Source organism: Rhinatrema bivittatum, chromosome 7, assembly GCF_901001135.1.
Source record: "Rhinatrema bivittatum chromosome 7, aRhiBiv1.1, whole genome shotgun sequence".
Taxonomy (NCBI): Eukaryota; Metazoa; Chordata; class Amphibia; order Gymnophiona; family Rhinatrematidae; genus Rhinatrema; species Rhinatrema bivittatum.
The window spans coordinates 55,115,634-55,126,523 of record NC_042621.1 but is presented as its reverse complement, the minus strand read 5'-3'; positions in this window follow the sequence as shown (position 1 = coordinate 55,126,523).

The following is a 10,890-nucleotide window of genomic DNA, read 5'->3' as shown; positions in this document are numbered from 1 at the left end:
AAACAACTAAAGACTGCTTCCACAAATTACACGTATTACAAAGAATAAAACCCCTATTTCATTTCCATGATTATAGAACAGTGCTCCAAGCAATAATCTTTGCTAAAATAGATTACTGCAACGCTATCCTACTAGGCCTCCCATCATCCCATACTAAACCTCTCCAAATGATTCAGAACACGGCAGCAAGAATCCTAACAAACAAGAGGAGAAGAGATCACATTACGCCAGTCCTTAAAGACCTTCACTGGTTGCCAATCCACTACAGAATAATCCATAAATCCATCACCACAATCTACAAAAATATTCATGGACTGGCTCCACTCCATCTACAAATAGCACTCAAAAAACACTCCTCCAACAGACCCATTAGAGAAGCGTACAGAGAATATCTACAGGTACCACACGCCAATACCACCCAACATATAACATTGAGAGATCGGGCCTTCTCTACAGCAGGTCCCCCACTATGGAACTCAATCCCCTTAGAATTACAACAGGAACCATGTCTTCCAACCTTCAGAAAAAGACTTAAAACATGGCTGTTCAAGAAAGCCTTTCCGGACCCTTACTGATTCTCTTCCACCAAATGCAGCAAGACTGATCATCATCCATTAAACTGATACAGACATTACCAACCACTGCAACGTTCTACTTCCTGTTAAACTTCTATCATCCTCTTCTTCTACTCCCAGTTAGAATTATCCCTGTTTTATTGTAACTTCTTTTTCTGCGCACTTGTTATAATTTGTTTTAATGTGTAATGTATACTCTCATGTTATAGTTATGTACGTTATAATGTATTGCTCACCCCTTGTTTTATGTAAACCGACATGATACGAACTTCTGTGAATGCCGGCATAGAAAAAACACAAATAAATAAATAATAAATAAATAAAGATGTCCCAGAGCCATACTTGTCCAAGGCTGAAAATTTACATTGGAAAAAATGAATCTGGATAACTGAGCTTTTTTTTTTTTTTTTTAAACAGTTGTGTGACTTAACTTGTAAAGGTTTATGATTTTACAAGATAGTATCTGAAATATAGATTTTTTTTGTGCGTAATCATTAGGGACTCAGGGGTGGGAAGCTAGAGGGTGGGGATTGGAGGGACTCTGGGAGACGTATCAGTTGTTTGTTCTCTTCTGTATTGGCTAGGAGGGGTTGAAGGAACCACCGACTCCTAGATGTTTGTAGTTACTTTTGCAAATACCAATAAAAATTGTTTAACCATAAAATGTTTTAAGTACCGTAGCTCTAAAAGTGCCCAGCTGCTGGACGTTTGCCCCAAGACACCTAAGAGAAAGACTATAAAAGACCGTTCTACTGTAGCCTGCTGCCTGGCAATTTCATGACATCTAAAATATGATTTTACTGTCGTTCTTTGTAGTTTTACCAGAGGTGCTTTACACCGCAGGGGGTCCAAGAGGATCCCGACAGGGGTACTTTTTTCTCAGCTAGAGTATGAAAATGCCCGTGCCTTCTGAAAAAAGGGGTTCCGTTAGTTCTGCGTGGACCTTCCCGTTTCATTGCGCGTTCCCCTTCCACTGTTAACCTGCTACAAATCTCTTGTTTTGCTGTGTGCAGGGGACGGCACTGCTGCTTTAAAACATTTATCCAGTAAGTCCTTCTCTTTCATCCTCCTCCCTGCCTGTTTGCTGTTGCAGGCTCAAATGTAATCATGTCCCAGAGTTCACAGAGTGATCCACACTAATGGCCTTCTTCCTTCTTCATCCCTTTTGTGGTGGCAGCTGTTGAATGAGGATTACCAAATAGCTTCAGTTCATCAGAGACAGGCTGGACTGGTTCAGGTTTTTGTCTTCTTCCGTGTAAAGAATTGTAGGTCTCCCTTTATAGAGACATCATATCTATTTTAGATCGCTGAAATGACTGATTTCCCTCTTGTGAAGGGGATCGGATAAGATGCATGCTTAGTTTTCCTTAGGGAAGAAATAAAAACAGGAATCTGTTGAAATAAAACAAAAAAACTAATGTGACAAGACTGCAAACCACAAAATGAAAGAGAGGGTAGATGGAATATTTAAATATAACATGTAATCTGGAGTAGTAGGAGATGATCAGAGCATATCATTCAGTGGGTGGTAAGGGGTGGAGTCATTGGCTGACACTGCAAAATAGTTAAAAAAAATTGCTAACACTGCAAAATAGTGCTCCATTTCAACATGGCCATGCACCATTGCCTGGAAAAGGACAACACAGGCCAGTGGTGGATCTCCAGCCAAGCATTTCCTCCTGGTCTTATAGATATACATTTTGGAGAGAACCTAGAAAGGTTGACTAAGAGATCCCTTGCTCTGTGATTCATGACCTTGGTCAAAATGGGTTGAAAAATAAACAGCTTTTAAAAAGAAGCATTCGAGTAATGTTTTGTGACAAGGTACTGTTTATGTTATTATATCAGTTGTATGTTTATTTATGTGTATTTATGAATGTTTTGAGATTTTGCAGAATATAAGACTTTTAAATAAATAATGCCAGAAATGCAGTAGCAAATTGTTTAAGGAAAAAAAAAGACTGCAGTCTGGCCCAAAATAAATATAAATTGCAGAAAGCAGACAAAGAAAAGACAGGAGGGTAGGGAGTTTGTACTCACTCAAACTAACAGCACCATACATGGGTCTCTAATTTAAATCCCCATTGAACTGCTGTATCAGCAGTGAACAGAAAGATTCATACTGAAGGTCTCACCCACAGATGTTGGAAGTGCATCCTGTCAGCTGGCATTATAACAAAAGTCAAGGATGAGGGCATGCTCAGGGCCAGCTCTAGGGCAAATGGCACCCTGTGCGAAAATCATTGATGGCACCCCCCCCCCCCCCCCCCCCAACGGAACCCTGCTAGGGGAGGAGGATCAGAGAGAATGACAACCTCCCCTCTTAGATTGACATGGATTAGCAGTGATGGGTACATTTTATCTTTCACTCTATCCTTAGCATTCTCCCCATTCCCCATTCCCCCTCCCCAAACCACTTCAGAATACAGAAATACACATTCTCCATATATAGAAATACTGCATCTACAGAATAAAAAGACATATTTTTTTCATTTTCTATTAATCATGTAGCTTTGGATCCCACATCATTAGCAAAATTGAGCCAAAAAATCTCCAACACAAATTTCAAATGTTACTAAATAACAAAGAAGTAGAGCACACACCTACACTATGCATACCTTGGCCTGCCATTAACTGTGTCTGGCAACTTGGCTATAAGATATTATAAGATAAACTTCTAAGGGCCCTATATGCAATAAGGAAAGCCCTGGCCAATTCTGGCCACTCAGAAAAACTATTGACTATTGAGATTGACATAACTGGCATCACAGAGACCTGGTGGAAGGAGGATAACCAATGGGACAGTGCTATATCAGGGTACAAATTATATTGCAATGATAGGGAGGATCAACTTGGTGGGGGTGTGGCACTTTATGTCCGGGAGGGTATAGAGTCCAACAGGATAGATTATACAAGAGACTAAATGCTCAGTAGAATCTATATGGGTAGAAATCCCATGTGTGTCGATGCCTCCTCTATGGCAGAAGGAGCTGTGTTGAGTCAACACTTGGACATGGGAGTTCTTCATCCTTGTTCCTAGAAATTTTCTCCTGCCAAACGTAACTACGGCATTGGGGACAAGGAGTTACTTGCCATAAAAATGGCATTCAAGGAATGGTGATTGATTAGAGGGAGCACAACACCGCATCACAGTGTTATACCGACCATAAGAACCTGGAGCATCTCCATCACGCCCAACGACTGAACACCCATCAAGCCCGGTGGGCCTTGTTTTTCAGCCGCTTCTACTTTGTGGTAAGGTACAGGCTGGCAACCAAAAATACCCGAGCAGATGCCCTTTCACAGTCCTTTGAGGTGGAAGACATGCCTGATCCTCCCGCCTATATCATCGATCTGGCACAAATCCTCTTGGGTGCTTCTCAAACCACCCCTCCAGGGAAGATGGTGGTCCCCAGCATACACTGTCAGAAGGTGTTAGAATGGTCCCACGACTCTCGAATCGCAGGTCATCTTGGCCAAGCTTGGACCCTCACACTGCTCCAGCAGTACTATTGGTGGCCCCAGATGTCAAAGCCTATGTGGACTCTTGTCCTTCCTGTGCCCAACAAAAGCCTATGGCAGGATGACCTTGGAGGCTGTTACAGCTGCTGCCAGTCCCCAAGGAACCCTGGACTTTGTGGTGAACCTCCCCCTCTCAAGCAGCTGCAGCATTATCTGTGTTGTTAGCCATCGATTCTCCAAGATGGCCAACTTCATAGCCCTCCAGGTCTTCCCTCTGCACCAGAACTAGCGAAGTTATTCACTACCCACATTTTTTGACTACACGGCATGTTGTCTCGGATCGAAGTGTCCAGTTTACGGCTAAATACTGGTGCTCCCTTTGCCACAAGTTTATTATCAAACTAGACTTCACCACGGCCTACCACCCACATGCTAACAATCAAGCGGAACAGACCAACCACACACTTAAGACCTTCCTAAGGGCATTCGTTAATGAATGCCAGGATAACTGTGCTACCCTCCTCCCTTGGGCAGAATTATCCCACAACTCACATATCAACACTGCTATAGGATCCTCTCCATTTTTTATCGTATATGGGAGACAACTGATTCCTCCACTTCCATTACCCCTGTCCATCTCTTCCCCAGTGGCTCAGTTAACTGCACAGGAACTTAAAGAGCTATGAGTCTGAACAGAGGCAGTGATCCAAAGGGCCGCCCTAAGAGCAACACAGATGACAGCAATCAGCCCCACAGTTCAAACCAGGGGATAATGTCTAGTTAAGTACCCATCACATCCGACTCAGGGTACCCTCTATGAGACCTGTATCTCGCTACATCAGCTCTTTTCCGATCATCCGACAAATAGGACCCGTTATTTATCAACTACGCCTACCCATCTCATTGAGGATCCACAACATATTTCATGTCTTTCTCCTCAAACCTTTGGTTCTATCATAGCCAACTGTTATAATTAGTGAGGTTTGGGTGGACCCTTGGACACTGTGGCAGCTGACTACGCCCACGGGGGAAGTCCCATGAGGGGCCACAGGTCAGGCTCAGCTCTGGACACACAAACACAGATATTTCTTTATTTAGACAGTTTGAGAAGCCACCAGAGGTGGCAGTAGTGAGTAGAAGATGTAGCCCAGCTGGGCTAGTATTCCCCAGGGCGCTGGAACAGCGGTTCCTCCAGTAGCAGTGCTGTAGTGGAGAGAACTGAGAAAGTGAGTACAATAGAACATTCACAGAGTCCCAAATATGGAGAAGCCCCGAGATAGGGAGAGCTGGCCCTCAAGGAGCGAGTACCAGATCCCTGGAAGCAGAGAGACTCGTTGGCAAAGTACTCACATAGCGGTTCCACATAGGAGATGGCACTGGCGCTGGAACGGAAGCAGGCCCTCGAGGAGCGAATACCTGGTTCCAGGGAGACAGCTCTGAGGAGTGGATGATAGTAGTACTGTAGCGAATAGTAGACTGTAGCGAATTCTTCCAAGTAGAAGAGGAGACAGATGCAGGCAGCGGTTCAAGGAACATGGGCCCTCGAGGAGTGAGTACCGGTTACCTGATAGTGACATGAAAGAAGCAAAAGAGGCCCCCGAGGAGCGGGTACCCCGTTAGCAGAAAGAATCCAATGGAAATTGGAAGGCAGAGAAGCTGGGTACGGAGAGAAATCCCATCCGTAAGAACACCCTTGCTAACTCCACGGCTAGCAAAAAAATGTAGGCTTAAATATCCGGGCAGCATGATGTTATCATAGGGGGACGCCCCCTGAGGAACGTGCCAATGAGGAAATAAGAATGAGGGCCGCGCGGCACGCACGCCCTAAGTTACCTGAAGAGCATGGCGGGAGGCAGCACCCAAGCCGGTCCGGGGACGTCGGAGAGGATGGCAGGCTGATGCTGCGGCAGCCAGGCGTCCGTGAAGAGCAGGAGGAGCCGCAAAAAAGGAAAGGTAGGCGGAGTAAAGCGTCGGGAAGTGACGGTCGCAACATCAACCCGAAAACTTCCTGAACCATAAGAAATATCTCCTGAGAAGGCTAGATCTACCAAGTCAGAGAGATACTGGATGTCCGTCGATGAATCTATAAATGGGAATACCTGATCTCTTGGGAAGGGTATGGCCCAGAAGAGAATACTTGGGTACCCACCTCAAACATCATGGACAAAGACCTCTTAAAGGCATTCCATGCCTCTCAGCCCAGAAAACCCCGGCCTCCTGGGAGGGAGCCTAGAAGGGGCGTACTGTTACGCATGACCAACTATGGGCTATCCCTGCAGCCGGCTGTCCATACCTCTGACACTAGGAACTGCCAACAAGACGCCCTCCCGGGCTGAGATACAGCAGGCTGCCTCGTGACTCTGTGCTGCGCTGGGGACGCCACTCAGCTGAGCGGCCATTCCTAGGCATGCACATGTGCGGTTTCCCAGGACTTAAAGGGTCCGTGGTGGGAACCCTCCGCAGCGCCCCTCCCACTGACATCATAGGGGCTTCATTTATAAGACCAACCTGAACCTGATTCTGATGCCTCAGCAACAGGGCCCACTCCTGGCGAGTAGCTGGTTGCTTCCTGCGTTCCTGACTCCTGTGTTCCTCTTCCGGTCCTACCTTGGTTTTCCTGCTCCCTTATCTTCTTCTCCCTTCTCCTTGGATTGATTCTCTGGTTTGGACCTCGGCTTGCCTTGACTCATCGTCTTCTCAGACTGACTTCTGACCTCCTCTTGACTTCGCTTGTGCTGCCTCCTGCCCTGACCAGTCCAATGAGCCTGTCCACGGTTTGTCTTCACATTTGCTGTTCTGCTGCCTACCCTGACTTTGGCCTGTTTGGATCTCTTCTTAGCCTGCTCCTTTCTTCGGATACCACACTTTCCAGAGGCATGTGCCCAAATCCAGCCGGCCTTGGCACCCAAGGACTCAACCTGCGGGGAACAAGGACTGGTAGTGATGAAGTTCCTGATAGGCCTCTGCACCTGCCAACTTCCGCCTGCCGACAGCGAAGACCTACAGGATTCCGCTTTGTAGGTGGCGCCAACCTTTGGCGCAAAGGGTCCACTGACGTAACAGAAAGCAAATAGAATGTTAGGGATTATTAGGAAATAATAATCCCTAACATGCCTCTGTATCACTCCACGGTGTAACTTTATCTTGAGTATTGTGTGCAAATCTGGTCACCACATCTCAAAAAAGATATAGCAGAATTAGATGAAACAATTCCCCTATGAAGAAAGGCTAAAGAGGTTAGGGCACTTCAGCTTGGAGAAGTGACAGCTGAACGGAGATAAGATAGAGGTCTATAAAACAATGAAGTTAATCAGTTGTTTACTCTTTCAAAAAGCACAAATATTTTCTCTTATTATTTATTTTTTATTGTCTCTATTTATTTATTTATTTGTATTCCGCCTTTTTCAGCGCTTCAAAGCGGATTACATTCAGGTACTGTAGGTATTTCCCTATCCCCAGAAGGTTTACAATCTAAGTTTGTACCTGAGGCAAACTAATAATAAAACTAATAAGAGAAAATATGTTTTTACTCAACACATAATAAAGCTTTGGAATTCATTGTCAGATAATGTGGTGAAAGCTATTAGTGTAGCCGTGTTTAAAAAAGGTTTGGACAAGTTCCTATAGCAAAAACAATCCATTAACCATTATTAAGGTGGAATTGCAGAAATGCACTGCTTATTCTTAAGATAAGCAGCTTGTAATCTATCCAACCCTTGGAATCCTGCCAGGTACTTGTGACCTGGCTTGGCCACTGCTGGAAACAGGATACTGGGGCTTGATGAACCTTTGGTCTGACCCAGACTGGTAAGCCTTATATTCTTATCACATCTTGATCAAAGACTGGTAGACCAAAGAGGTCCATACCAAAATCTCGTCAATGGATCCAAAAAATCTGGAAATTGTAGCATAGGTTGAACAGCTAGCTAAAGAAATAACAAGGCAGTGCATGCCACTGTGGAGGTTAAGTCTGCATGTAGGAGTCTCTGCAAAGTCTTGAAGCAGAAGTTGAGTACTAGGCAGTGCCTGCACTCTCCTAGAGGGATGCTCAGAATGCGGACAGAGATCCAGTGTTTCTTGGTTCTGAAGAAATCCAGCAGTTTTGCTATGAACTCAGGGCAATCAGCTAATGCTAAGCATGTTTGCTACCAACTGGTTAATCACTAAGGTCCTCCCCCTGAGGAAGAGTAACTTTGGCAGACCCTATCCATGAGCTCAGGAGAGCAACCACCTTAAGTTCCAGTTCTGCCATTTTGACAGGTAGACTCCTAGATATTTTAGAACCTCCCGGCTTCATGCCAGAACATGGAAATCAATGGGGAACATGTCCACTTGCCCTATTAAGAACCCAGAACATTTGACCCACTTGATCCTGACTGATGATGTAGCAGAATAGAAGCATTGACCAGGCTGCACCTTCTCCAGATGAATCGGATCCTGGGCCACAAGGAGTGCATTATCCACGTTAAACCAAGAGAGTCACCCACAAATTAGATTCTTGAAGAACCAACCCAATGAGCCTCCTGCACAGCAGGCACAGGAAAAGTTTGATGGCCGCTGCATGAATTTCTGTGCATGCAGTGACACTGAAACCTGGACTGGCTCAGCCGCTCAGCATGTTCCTGATAACCTGCAACCCTCTAAAAACTACTGTGGTAATTTTCAGGATGTGGCTAGCTATAAGTTGCACAGGTAGAAAAATACTTGCAAATCTTACACCTGCTACAGCTGTGGATAGATTGCACACTGAAAGATAAATGCAGATATCTGAAGGCATAATATAGGTGCATATTTCCCTTTTCCCATCCTCTCTGCATGCCTATTTTAGGTGCAGCTAAACACAGCCACCTAGTATAATTAGGGTAAATTTAGCAGCTCAGCTGCCATACATGTTCAAAGTCTGATTTAGTTGGCTATATCGTTCTGAAAATGTCCCTCGACACTTACTTTTAAGCTATAGCACTATGGCAGCGCAGAGTGCAAGCTTTCCATAGATCAAAATTGTTCACTGGATTAAGTTTATTTATCTTTTGTTTTGATCTTTGCATTTTTCTCACATCCTTTGCATACAGAAACATGCAATTTAGACTTTTGCTTTACAGTTTTTCCACTGAACCTTGTTATAGGGAGAAGGCATAGGGTGAATAAATGTATGTGCTCTTTCTATAAAATGTTTGTTGGTGTTATAGGAAAAAAAAAATAAAACGAAAACCTCACTTTTTTTGGAATCAGATAGCTGTGTACAGACTGCATACAACATGTTTGCTACTTTTTGAAATTCTTTAAGCTGTTCCCCAGCAATTCTCCTGAACTAAGCAGCCATGAATTCTCTTAAAGTGGAAAAGATGATATCACAGACTTCGCGTCTGGTTGTTCATGTTAACAATGATGGCACGAAGCTTGCTGCTTTATCTATCTGACACCTGTCACTTGTGTTGCTCCTCAGTGCACACACTGCTCCCAATGACGTGCTGGAGGAGCTTCTTGTTAAACTATTGTATACAAATACTTTTTTATGGAGAACGGCAGAGCCACTGAGAGCTCCATGATAAATAATAAAACATAATTGGTGGCGCGTCGCTGGCTGCTTGTTAAGAAGTGAAGGAATTGCAAGATACTGGCGCTTTACATTTCATCCTGTTAAGGATTTGAAGAAAAAGGAAGGGAGTCCCTGATGAGGGTTTTTAAAACTTCATTTTAATAAAAAAAAAAAAAAAAAGTATTAAAAAACTAAAGCCCCATTACTTCCTGGAAGTGGAAAAGCTTACAATTTGTTACTGGGAGGATAAATACATTGTTCACTGATTCTACTGGTGAATTCACTCTGAACTGTATTAGAGGATCATACGAGATAACAGGGAATTGTACTCGACAGCAATAAACAAGGGCCCTGACTTTTACAGTCCGAGAAACTAAGTATGGGGGGTGACCTGTACAATGCAGTGGGTGCTGCCCTGAGCTTGCTGGGTAGTCTGGATGGACCATTTGGTCTTTTTCTGCCGTCATGTCTGTTTCTATGTTTAAGAACAAAAAAACAAAACAAAACCATAAACAAAAACACACAACTGGAAAAATGTTCAGAACGATAGCCGCGTTAGTCTGGTGTAGCAAAAATGACAAAAGTCGAGTGGCACCTTATAGACTAACCACTTCTTTAAAGCATGAGCTTTCTTGGTCTATAAGGTGCCACTCGACTCTTGTCATTTTTGCTACACAATTGGAAGTAATGGAAAGCAGGGGGGCAGCCCCTTACTGGAAGAACTGTACTTCCAAGAACTTCAGACAAAGCCTGCTTTAAAGGGAAGCAGAGCATCATCAGCTCACTCACCAACTCTTTCACTGCCTTAATAATGTTGTGATCTGGACGTAGTGGGACCAAATTCGTGAAGGTGAACGACAGGACAGTCTGCAGCGAAGGCTGAAGTCTTGCTATGGTTACTGCTGACAGATTTCACAGCTCTGTCATTTTCTGCGGAATGCTTTACTTCTCTCTCTCTCTCCATCTGCTGCGTGCACTGCTTTCCCATTGATTCAATGACCTTTTGGCATTTTATGGTAAGACTACAATCGTCCAGGCTCGCCAGTAGAGGGATAATGCAGCTAATGTTAGCAAGCCACCGGAGGAAGGAAAAACTGTTCACAAACTTTTTTTTTATCTCTGTTTCTTTCTGCTAGTGGCAATTCCTCGTTAATTCGAGATTGCTCAATCTACAGCACTTTTTTTTTTTGTCTGACGGAACTGTTAGACTTTGTTTCATTTCGTGCAGGCTGCCGGGATCTCTATGAACTAAGGCAGCTAAGGGGTTAATCCACCTATGGCCCTTTGCATGCTGGGAGTTGTAGTCAGCACGAT